At 32.3% G+C, this 13,520-nt stretch overlaps 1 pseudogene; it reads right to left on the bottom strand.

The window, feature by feature from the left end:
* Nucleotides 1–5,115: 5,115 nt before the first annotated feature.
* On the bottom strand, nt 5,116–12,635 carry LOC132167672 (G-type lectin S-receptor-like serine/threonine-protein kinase LECRK3; annotated as a pseudogene).
* Between the last annotated feature and the right edge of the window lie 885 nt (nt 12,636–13,520).

The following is a 13,520-nucleotide window of genomic DNA, read 5'->3' as shown; positions in this document are numbered from 1 at the left end:
GTTTATTGAAGAAGATGAGATAACATGAGGAGAGCGACATGATGCGCAGGGACAAAATAAGGGTTGTTGTCCTTTTGACTATTCTTCACTTGAATCAAATTTCATTTGTCCAATAAATTTTCTTACATTTCCTCCAGAGTTTGATCTTGAGAAAATACTGTTTGTGTGAAACTGTATACATTTGCTTGGAACTGATCCCTGTTTCTCCTTTACTTTTTAAAATATTGCTCATCTTTAGATTATTTGAAGTTTTCTAAACAAGTTGCTTCATTTGTAGATCCATCCTAAAGCTTCATTAAACTATTAACTGGTTTGTCCACTCTAATTGATTTTATGTGAAGATTAATATATCATAGAAAAATGTGATAATATCGCATATTTGCTTTTTGGGTTCCTTCATCTTTTTGTGGGCAATATTCAATTTCAATCTGCTTACAGCATTGAAAAAGTGTAAACCTAACAAATTAGGAGAACCCCTTCATAGACTATCCCAAGAAAGAAAATATTAGGTTTTCAAGTGATGTGTTCTCTTGTCTCATCACCTTATGCCTTTATTCACTAAAATAATAGATCACGTAAAATGGAGATACATCATTTTAAAAGTTAACACATTTTCTGGCTTTTATAACTAAATTTTTAAACTTTTTTTTTTTTTTTTTAAGAAACCCAAAAAAATAAAAAAAGTGTCGGAGTAATAACAAAAAACCGCAATTTTAAGTGATTCTGAACTACATCACATATTAGAATTCTACTCATAGGGGGTTAGGCAGCCAAAGGCATGCCAAGGCCACCAATTCAAATATAATGCCTCTTAAAAAATATTAAAGAATAAAATCTCTTAAGAAAAGTAAAAACCCATAATTAAATACCTTAAATGCCTTTATTATTTTGCTTTACAGGAGATGTAAATAAAGAAAGAGCAATAATAAATTATAATTTAATTTAGAAAAACTGAAATTAAAATTAAGATTAAGAAAATTATTTGTAGAAGATAGAGAGGGAGCTGGATCTTTGTCTAAAAAAAATGGTAAGTATAATTGAAAGAATGTAAAAGACATCTTTGTCAAGTGATATAGGTAGAACGTTAAAATGCAAATTAATTACTGAAGGCAATGTGTACGTGACAGATCGAGAATGTCACAGTTAATCATTTTCTTTTTACTTGTTTTTTCTCATATTTCTTTCACAGCTTTCTCTCTTCTACAGCTTCTATTCTATCAATATTTATGTTTGTTCCTTTCACACTTTATCTTTTTTTCACAAAAACTATATATATTCCTTAATTTAATTATCGTTCAAAGGTAACACTATATTATCAAAACAACAATAATGATTTTTAAGTAAAATCTAAATGTATGATATTATTTTATTAAAATCAAAAATATTTTATTTAAACTTTTTTCCTTGGATTTAATTTTTATTGAGCCGCCACCTGTGGACCACTCCAACACTCCTTGCTAATTTGCATACGGCATTGACGAGGTAATTGTCATGAGACTGAGAAAAATGAACCTTATCTAATATTTGTCAATTTCATTCCTTTAATTCTGTGAAAACTATTCTTCTACAAAATATCAAACAATCACAGGATTAGTTGACCTTTTTTTTTCTTAATTAAAAGAGTCTATTTATAATTATTCTATCTGAACGTAACTATTCTATGTGTGACAAAGAATGTCAAAGTTTACTTTTTTTTTTTTATAACGTAATTTTCTTTTTACTTGTTTTTCCTCATATTTCTTTCAAAACTTTCTCTCTTCTATTCTATCAATATTTATGTTTGTTCCTTTCACACTCTATCTTTTTTCTCAAAAACTATATATATTCCTTTAATTATCGTTCAAACGTGACAATATATTATCAAAACAACAATAATGATTTTTAAGTAAAATCTAAATGTATGATATTACTTTATTAAAATCAAAAATATTTTATTTAAACTTTTTTCCTTGGATTTAATTTTTATTGAGCCGCCACCTGTGGACCACTCCAACACTCCTTGCTAATTTGCATACGGCATTGACGAGGTAATTGTCATGAGACTGAGAAAAATGAACCTTATCTAATATTTGTCAATTTCATTCCTTTAATTCTGTGAAAACTATTCTTCTACAAAATATCAAGCAATCACAGAATTAGTTGACCTTTTTTTTCTTAATTAAAAAAGTCTATTTATAATTATTCTATCTAGACGTAACTATTCTATGTGTGACAGAGAATGTCAAAGTTAACTTTATTTTATAACGTAATTTTCTTCTTACTGTTTTTCCATTCTGACATTTTAATAATACAACCAAAAAAAAACAAAACAATAACAAAATATATATATATATATATATATATATATATATATAATAAGAAAAAGTTTATACTCTAGTCAAACTTTTATGTGAAGATTAATATATCATAGCAAAATGTGATAATTAATATCGCATATTTGCCTTTTGGGTTCCTTCATCTTTTTGTGGGCAATATTCAATTTCAATCTGCTTACAGCATTGAAAAAGTGTAAACCTAACAAATTAGGAGAACCCCTTCATAGACTATCCGAAGAAAGAAAATAGATTAGGTTTTGATCAAGGGGTGTGTTCTTGTGTCATCACCTTATGCCTTTATTCACTAAAATAATAGATCACGTAAAATTGAGATACATCATTTTAAAAGTTAACACAGTTTCTGGCTTTTAGAACTAAATTTTTAAACTTAATTATTTATTTATTTAAGAAACCCACAAAAAAAAAAAAAAAAGCATCGGAGTAATAACAAAAACCCGCAATTTTAAGTGATTCTGAACTACATCACATATTAGAATTCTGCTCAAAGGGGGGTTAGGCGGCCAAAGGCCTGCCAAGGCCACCAAATATAATGCCTCTTAAAAAATATTAAAGAATAAAATCTCTTAAGAAAAGTAAAAACCCATAATTAAATACCTTAAATGCCTTTATTATTTTGCATTACAGGAGATGTAAATAAAGAAAGATCAATAATAAATTAAAATTTAATTTAGAAAAACTGAAATTAAAATTAAGATTAAGAAAATTATTTGTAGAAGATAGAGAGGGAGCGAGGATCTTTGTCTAAAAAAAATGGTAAGTAAAATTGAAAGAATGTAAAAGACATCTTTGTCAAGTGATATAGCTAGAACGTTAAAATGCAAATAAATTACTGAAGGCAATGTGTACGTGACAGATCGAGCATGTCAAAGTTAATCATTTTCTTTTTACATGTTTTCTCTCATATTTCTTTCACAGCTTTCCCTCTTCTACAGCTTCTATTCTCTCAATACTTATGTTTGTTCCTTTCACACTTTATCTTTTTTCACAAAAACTATATATATATATATATATATATATATATATATATATATATATATATATTCTCTTACGACATTGACGAGGTAAGAGTCGTGAGACACAGCATTAAAAGCGAAACTTGTTGGATATTTGTCAATTTGATGCCTTTAATTCTATTAAGACTATTCATCTACAAAATAACAAGCAATCATAGGAATAGTCAAGCCTTTTTTTTTCTTCATTAAAAAAGTAAGCAGGAGAGATTATTTATAACTATTTTATCTGAACGTGCATGAACGTAATTATTCTATGTGTGACAGAGAATGTCAAAGTTAACCCTTTTTTTTTTTTATAACGCAATTTTCTTTTTACTTGTTTTTCCTCATATTTCTTTCACAACTTTCTCTCTTCTATTCTATTAATATTAATGTTTGTACCTTTTACACTCTATCTTTTTTCACAAAAACTATATATATTCCTTTAATTATCGTTCAAAGGTAACAATATATTATCAAAAACAACAATAATGATTTTTAAGTAAAATCTAAATGTATGATATTATTTTATTAAAATCAAAAATATTTTATTTAAACTTTTTTCCTTGGATCTAATTTTTATTGAGCCGCCACCTGTGGATCACTCCAGCACTCCTTGCTAATTTGCATACGGCATTGACGAGGTAATTGTCATGAGACACAGAAAAATGAACCTTATCTAATATTTGTCAATTTCATTCCTTTAATTCTGCGAAAACTATTCTTCTACAAAATATCAAGCAATCACAGGATTAGTTGACTTTTTTTTCTTAATTAAAAAAGTCTATTTATAATTATTCTATCTAGACGTAACTATTCTATGTGTGACAGAGAATGTCAAAGTTAACTTTATTTTATAACGTAATTTTCTTCTTACTGTTTTTCCATTCTGACATTTTAATAATACAACCAAAAAAAACAAAACAATAACAAAATATATATATATAAGTCTTAATATAAATAAATCAGTGAAAATGTGCAGAATGAATGACACGATCTTATATTTTTTTATAAAATGTAAAATTAAGAGGAGTCTAAAAGGACATCTAGTTGGCATTGAGCGCTGGTTGATGCTCGCAGTCATGCTAATGAACAAGGTTATCTAATTCCTCAGCAGGATTGATTGAGAAGCACATACAAATGCATATGTTGGGAATCTGTCTAGGCCTGTTTGTTTCTCCCTTTTATTTATGGGAAACTATGAGTTGCGCTTGTAATGAGCAGCCCAAGACCATCCAACAAGACTGAAAGCTACAAAAAATTGGGCTGTAGTTGTTAACATCGGCTATTAAGAATGGTTTTTCAGTTGCTGCTTATAAGATTCTTAGCAACTCTAATGGTAATATTTTCCATTCTGCAATTGGAGAAGCCCATGCAGCCGTACTTGCCACTCAAGTCGCTGTTACTAATGGGATTAACTCTTTGTTGATTGAAGGCGATGCAATCAATATAATCCTTGCATTCAAAAGCCATTCCTTTTATCATTTATGATATTCATTGTCAGTTGCCCTTTTTTCATAGTTTGAAGGCTTGTAAAGTGTTTAACGTTGCAAATTATTGTGCACATCTTTTAGCTAGATAGGCTACTTCTAACCTTGTGCTCGGAAGCATTCTTAATTAGTCTCTTATTTGATTTTCTATTCGGATTAAAAAAAAAAAAAAAAAAAAAGGGAATTCATTGTCTGCTAATATAAATCTAGAAGTAAAACATTATATGGAAGTTGTGAAGTACGTAAAATTAAGAAATTCCTTGACACTACATCTGTATTAATAGTTGATAGTTCTTTCTAGGATGACTGAAAATCAGATCCAGACATTGAACTGTAGAGGAAAGGACACGGGGGTGTAGAAACCTCAAGAATGCCTTCTATCATGTTACTGACTTCCCTCATGGAAGGCCTCAATAATGGCAGATCCTGAGCACACCAAATTGCCACAATCACCAACTTCTCCACCTTCTTTAGATCACTTAAAGCCTCCTCATCATTTTCCACCAGTCTTTCAACTTCACCATTACTATAACATTCATACGCCCATTCAATTAGTATTAATTGCAGCCCTCTCCATCTCAATTTCTACACACCTCCTGCAGCAAATGGTCTCCAGCAGCATGACCCCAAAACTATAAACATCCACCTTTACTGTGACTGCAATATTCCTGAACCACTCTGGTGCAACGTATCCTTTAGCTCCCCTGATGACGGTGAGAGTCCGCGTCTGCTGGCTCATCAAAAGCTTTGCCAGTCCAAAATCAGAAATTTTTGCTGTAAAAGAATCATCCAAGAGTATGTTTTGAGGCTTTATGTCGTAATGAATGATTTGCGTGCTGCATTCTTCATGCAAGTACATGAGTCCTCTAGCAATTCCTGATGCAATTTTCATTCTTTGTTGCCAACTTGGTCTTATCACTCCAATTTTCAGGCAAATTTTATTTATTTATTTTTTATTTGACTTTTACATGGCTTTTTTCTGTCCTTTAGATTCCATTACCATTTCAAGCTTTGTTTTGAAATTTTGTCCTTTGGATATTCCATTACGAATGAAACATGAGAACCCACTCGTACCTGGTGTGGACAGGATCTAAAATAGATATAGATATGTTTGCGAGGCCTTCGGCCAAGGCATCCACAAAATAAAATAAAATAAAAATAAAAATCAGCGTTTTTTATTTTATTTTGTGGATGCCTTGGCCCAAGGCCTCACAATTTTCATGGCGGCGTAGGTATTTGAGTGTGATGTCCCATATTGAGAAATAAAAAGAAAGGGGTAAGTATTATATTAAAAAAACAAAAAATGTTAATATATGCGTATTTTGTATACACATTGTTTAGTATACATTGTTCATAATATTTGTAATACTGAAATATGTGGTTATGAACAAATGCTAATTTTCAGGTATATGTTATAATAAAAGGGTGCACATATTATTTTTCTCGTGAAATTATATGCATTCGTTTTGAGATATTTATGTGAATTTATATACATTCTTATTGAGATTAAGAAATTTTGTGCAATATGAATAATTGTGTTATGTATAAAATCGATGATTTTGACCGATTATGTTCTCACCTATCGTGGGACAAACTGTGATAAATTGTTGGATTTTATCGCAAATTCAATAATTTTTTTTTTTTTTTTTTTTTTTTTTTTTTTGTGAATGAATAATTATGTTACATATAAAAATTGATGATTTTGACCAGTTATGCTCTTACCTATCGTTGGACTAACTGCGATAAATTGTTAGATTTTATCGTTAATTCAATAAAGGGTTTTGCGAATCTTGAGAGCATCGGTATGTTTATATATGATACATTATTGCCCTTATTGTAATTCAGTGATGCCGTGCATGTTGTGTAATTTTGTGGTTGCCACAATTTTGTATTATTTTGATTGAATGCTTTTTTAGTGTCTATTGGTTAAATCTCCAGTTTGTTTGAAAAATATCTTCGGGTAAATCTAGAGATTATTTGTGCATATAAAATTCTTATTTAATGGAAAAAAATTCAATTTTTGTCCATAATATTTTATAATGATTATCAAGTAATTTTTCATATGTTGTGTCTTTATTATTGTAAAGATGTACTTGGTAACCGTTTTAATGAGTTATGTGAAAATATTTCTGGACTAAGTGAGACATATAAATGGATTTCTTTTCCATTTTTACCTAATAAAAGTTGGGAAAAATTCACTTTATCCCCTGAAGTTTCAGGAATTTTTCAATTCGAACCTCAATGTTTAAAAATTAGCAATGTACCCCCTTAATGTTTCAAAAATTTTCAATTCAGACCCTCCGTTACTAATTTTTGTCTAATTGGACGAAAATCATCTCACGTGCATCTCACGTGGGATTTTGATGCCCTCTATTCCAATTTTGCTCTCATTAAAACATATGAAATTACATAATTACCCTTATTAAAACCTATGAAATTGAGGGTAATTATGTAATTTCATAGGTTTTAATGAGAGCAAAATTAGAATAGAGGGCATCAAAATCCCACGTGAGACGCACGTGGGATGATTTCCATCCAATTAGACGGAAATTAGTAACGGAGGGTCTGAATTGAAAATTTTTGAAACATTAGGGGGGTACATTGCCAATTTTTAAACATTGGGGTTCGAATTGAAAAACCCTTGAAACTTCAGGGGGTAAAGTGAATTTAACCCATAAAAGATTTTTAAAATGAGATATATAATTTAAGACTGATGTTCATTTTGATTATGATTGGAGGTGATATTTATGATTTTCTATTATCTTCCAATTGAAGTTGAACTACTTGTATGTATAATGATATTCACTTATAGATAAATGAACTTTTGGTTAAATGTTCATAGATTTTAAGTACATCAAAGTGAATGATTTTGAATGGTTACGTACTCGTCTATCGTAAGACTAATCATGATAAATTATTCGGATTTATTGGTTAAATGTGGATAATGTTGTTATACACCAAAGTGAATGATTTTGAATGGTTATGTATATACTTATCGTGAGACTAATCATGATAAATTATTGGGTTTGATTCAATGTGGATAATGTTGTACATCAAAATGAATGATTTTGAGTGATTACATACTCACATATTGTGAGACTAGCCATGATAAATTATTAGGTTTTATTGGATGTTATTCAAAATAAATAAATAAATATCTGCAAGGTTATTATTTTGTGAACCGTTATACCAAGGTCTATATGGATAATTACTTTGCCCTATCGGTAAATTATTTTTTGGTAGGCTACTTGGGACGATGAAGAAAATGGTTAGATATTTTGCACTTAGTTACCTAGTCTCATCCTCTCGATGACGGGTTATTTCGAGTCTTTATATTTAATTATTTTGCTTTATCATGTGTAGAAGTTCATTGTGTGTTGCGCATTCTAGCATAGAATTTGATAAGAAAAAAAAAAATTAGTGCGTAAAAGTCTATTGTGTACTATGGACTCTAGCATGGAGTTGATATAAAAAATAATGCGTAAGAGTCAATTGTGTGTTGCTAACTCTAGCATGAATGTGAGATAAAAATAGTGCGTAAGAGTTCATTATGTGTTAGAAACTCTAGCATGGAATTGAGATAAACATAATGCGTAAGAGTCAATTGTGTGTTGCAGTCTCTAGCATGGATTTGACAAAAAAAAAAAAAGTGTGTAAGAGTTCATTATGTGTTAGAGACTCTAGCATAAATTTGAGATGAAAATAATGTGTAAAAGTGCAATGTGTATTGCGAACTCTAATGTGTGTGTAAGATAAAAATCTTACTATTCGGTGAATGAGGATATTTATGAGTGCATATTATGTTTTCACATGCATCATAAATTTATTGTGACATCCTCAATCATTGGTGATCCTAACATGTTTATCTTGGAAAGACACATATTGTGAAAATGTGATAACTTCTAAGTTTCAATACCTCCAAGCAATCATATTTGCATTAACTGTATGCAGCTTGATGTACACTTAAGTATGTACATAAAATTATATGATTATATTGTTGGTGCACTTAGTAAATACTTGAGTCACTTGAAAATTGAAAAGAAGTACTAAGGTACTTGCGGTGGTGTTAGGAACTTTGTGTTAACGTAACGGTAATTCACATTCTTGATGTAGTTGGATATTGTGATGCCAATTATTTTGTTTGTCCAGATATTTGTGATGGGGGAAGAACTACTACGCGAAAAGTGTCATATAAAGTACAAACACTTATAGCTTCCTCAACTATTGAGACATGCATAATGTGTAGCTTATTGTGAGGCTATATATCAGGATACATAGCTGCAGAATTTTATCTCAGGGCTGGGTAGTCTAAATACCATTGTGATGCTGTTAGAGATATTTTGAGTTATGTCTGCAACAATTTTCTCTCTTGGAATACTAGGAGCTCCTTACGATACAAGCATATTGACATAAAAATATTTATTTCTAGAGAGAAAGTTAGTTGAATCTCACATTTGAGTTATGCATACTCCCATAAAACATATGTTGGCGGACCCAATGACCAAGGGTTTTGGCTTCTATAGTGTTTCAGAAACATGCGACTCATGGGATTGTTAGAGTCTTTTGTTCTATTAAGTTAGTGGGAGTTATATGCCTTGTGTATACTGTGAATATTTTTGTGTTGCCATATATATTGCTTTGCATGCATTTATGTTAACTATGACATTGACGTTGTGATACGAGACATCATGTGTGAGTCTTGGTGAGACATTGTGTATTAGTCTGTCTCAGTGGGCTTCATTTGAAAATATAATAATCACTATTTGTGCTATTTGTGTGCAATACTTGCATTCTATTTTTCTAGATCACGTGATTGTAAATACTTGTTATATGTTATACATCCTATCGATGTGTTCTTAACTTGTAGTTGCAAACACATTTGGATCAGATTGTGTTTTGGGATGCTTATTTTGGTTTATTTGGTAATTAAATGACTTATGCAGTCAAAGTGGGAGATTGTTGTATTTTATTTCACTTTTTGGTAGACTGACATAGTCATTTTAATATTTGGGTCCATAATGGGCTGGACCAATCCTATAAACACTTGAGGAAGCCATGTACTCTCACCCTACATATATAAATGAAGTTAGCCCATTAGACTTCATTAGAGCAATTAGGGTTGAGAGACTAGTGCCCTCTACACACACAACACAACAGGACAAAGGGAGGAAGATGGCAGATTCAGCTTCTAACGAAGAAGATATGTTTTTACATTCTTTTCATTATTGTTCAAATGCTATGGAGTAAGACAGATTTATTTAATGAAATTCTAATAGTACATAAACTCGTACACCAAAAGTCTATGCTCACCCTCTTCACAGTAGCCAAGTAACCGAACCAGATTCTTATGGTGAGTTTGGCCGATCACAGTCATTTCGGTTTTGAATTCCCTCTCACCTTCCCTCACCAACTTGTCTAGGCTCTTGACAGCAACATGTTTGCTATAACTTGATACTATTAGTACACCTTTATAAACTATGCCAAAAGAACCCCAACCCAATTCTTCTTTAAACCCATTAGTGGCTTCTTCAAGATCTTTGTATGTAAAGGAATGTAGAATATTTATCTTTGGATCTCTCGTATTTAAGGTTCTATAGAAGTTTGGTAGTTTTCCTTGCCACAAACAGAAGACAACTAGAGAAATCGAAGCGAGAGAAAAGAAGTTAAAAAGTGCCGAAGTACCTAGGAGGACTGCGAGGATTAGTACTATTGCTTGATTCTGCTGTCTTCCACCCGGGTTGGATTCATCGGATTCTGGGAAGAGCTGTTCGGTTCCAATTTCAATTTCTTGAATAGAGCTTTTCTATCAATATTGGAAGTCCGGTTGAGCCTCCCATTAGAAAGCGGCAATTTCTTCTTCCAGCATGTTCCTATGCCACCATTATACTTTGGGTCCTGGAAAATGGCAACTGCACAGTAACAATTGTTGTAATATTTGTTACAAACATTCATTTTTCAGTCATTTGGAAATGTTTTATCATTTAATAATATCTTCTTAAAGGTTTTTATGATAAATAAAAATCATCTTTAACCATTTTGGTTTATAACCGTTTGTATTTATTACTTGATTATGAGTTATTAAATAAAAATTAGTTTTAATTGATTTTTACCGTTTTGACCGTTAGTCTTTAACAAGTTTTATTGTAGTTTGACCATTTGATTATTAACAAATGTTTTACCATTTTTTGGTGTTATGACCATTTGGACATTATATAAAGAAGGGAAACATCCTCAATCCTATGGTAGAGTGAGTTTGCAACAAGAAAGAAAGAAAGACAAACTCATTTTCTTTATAAAAGAGTTTTGTTCTATTTTAGAAGACCAATTGCATAGAATTCTATTCTATTCAATTTCTATTTTCTTTTTGCGGCTTGTTTTCTTTCAAGAAGATCAAAGCATTGTTCTACTAGTCTTCATTATTGGAAGTGCGTCCTTAACGAAGAAAGACGCTATAGTCTAATCCTGGGAGGTTGCGTGTCAAGAGATTCAATCGCACCGAGTTATATACTCCAGGAAGCACGAATCAACCTTCAAGGACAACGCTCTTGCGTGATTCTATAGCATTGTGAGATCTTTCCATACTCTACTTTTTATCTCATGTATTTTATTATTAATTTTCATATTGTAATTATTTTATATCAATGAAAATTTGTGCACCATCCAAAATTATTTCCAACAACAATCACGCAAGCAAAATTTCTTGCATTCAAATTCTGTTGTAGGCTGCAGCATTTCATAGTCAGCTAAAGGCCAATCAGCAAACTCCATCTCAAAGAAGTCAAATCGATCCTCTGCAATCACAGATCCCTTCTCATTGCATTCATGCATATAGCTGACATCGTCTTGTTTGCAGCTACTATACCTGTTGCTTTCATCCAGGAGAGAAAAGCCAGGGGCACATTGGCAATCTGGCTTACCAAATGGACCAAGTGCACATATGCTGTTATACCCACAAGGGCCACTTCCTACAATGTCGAAAATACTCAGGCAGACCAGCTGCCATTGCCAGTGAAATTCTTTGGGTGGGCATAAAGCCTGAAGATTCCATCAAAATCAAGCGTTGCCCTGTAGTAGGAGTCTGCCCCAATGACCACACCCTTTGATGTAAGGTTTGATGTGTTTTGGCTTCGTGAGTTCCCGATTTGAAGGTTGCCTGACTAGCTTGTACAACATTAGCTCAGAAACATCCAGGCTGGTGTAGTAAGCTCCGTAAGGATTTCCGGTGTAGACATCTATTTGGTTAAGTATCAGATTATATTTAGTGAAACGGAGCTGAAATTTGCCCCGCTGGTAATTGTCTTCAGACAAACTAGAAAAAAGGTTGTTCCCAAATCCCAATACTTGGGTTGGTAAGATGGTGTCGGTTGGTTCGTTGAAGCTGTCCCATATGATGCTTGAATCTCTGCTTGTAATCACGAAGTTCCCAGCGTCTAGCATGGCCCCATGCGACACTCCAGGATTCTCGGTGTAGTTGGACCTCCAATACTCCATGCCATTAGAAGCGCGGAAACTAGCTGCCCGGCGGTTGTTAGCTCCACTTTTGATTCTCTCTCCGCCAGGTAATCTCTGTTGGCAGAGCAAACAATAGTTTCTTCCGGTAGCTTGGCAAACCAGATAGCCAGGAGGAACTGGTCTTGTTCGCCAGGAAGGCGGCGGAACCCGAAAGCAAAGTCGCCGGATGGTGAAGTCCATGTGGAGTTATCCTCTGTGGCAAAGAGAGCTGCACCCACAGTCACGTTGGTGTAATCTTGAAGTGTTGCAGGAAGTTGGAGGGCGATAACAAGGAGAAGAATATGAGCGAGTAGTCGTGAATCCATTGGAGAAGAAAAGAGCTTTATGGCAAATGGAAGATGATGGACAAATGATGAAGTTTATAGAAAGAGAGGAGATAACATGGGGAGAGCGACATGATAACGCACCACGCAGGGACAAAATAAGACTTGTTGTCCTTTTGACTATTTCTCCATGTTATGCGCCATGCGGTTTGGTCATTTGTCACTTGAATCAAATTTCATTCGCCAAACTCTTTGACAAAAATTTATTTTATGGTCCAATTAATACTTAGGTTAGGAGTTAGGGTTAGGCCGGCATTCACATTCCTTACCTAAATTTTCGTATTTTAATTACATAACTTTTCAAAACAGCATACATCTCAAAATTAATGTCGGATTTGGATTCTTAGCAATTTACTATCTGAATTGCTAACAATTCAAACAACAAATATGAAAATCTTATGGGGTTCATTGTTCAAGCAAGTAGCTGAGTAATCCAAAATTTACTTTGGCATGTGGCTCTAATTTTGTTCTCTCATATCTAGCAATTGTTGCAGATCTCTAGGTCAGTATTTCACCCTCTAAATCATTTTTGTTTTTTTTATTTTTTTTTTCTCAATCTCTCTTTCTCTCTTTCCACATTTGGAGAGTACAAAAAATCAATAAAAAAAAAAAAAACAAGGCTCAAAGAGTGTTATCGAGTACTGTAGCATTTTGCTAAAAGCCTCTTTAAATTGAATGTAAAGAGCTTTTGGTGATTTTTTGCTACATAATAAGTAGCTAATATATATATATATATATATATATAATTTTTTGGGATGTGAGGGGGGCATTTGACCCCTCTCAACCCCCTCCCTCTGCCCCCCCTATTTATCCTCCCATTATTTATTAAAGAAGATATATATATATATATATATATATATATATATA

Source organism: Corylus avellana, chromosome ca1, assembly GCF_901000735.1.
Source record: "Corylus avellana chromosome ca1, CavTom2PMs-1.0".
NCBI lineage: Eukaryota > Viridiplantae > Streptophyta > Magnoliopsida > Fagales > Betulaceae > Corylus > Corylus avellana.
Note: the sequence above shows the minus strand (reverse complement) of the source record. Positions and strands in the feature narration are given on the sequence as shown.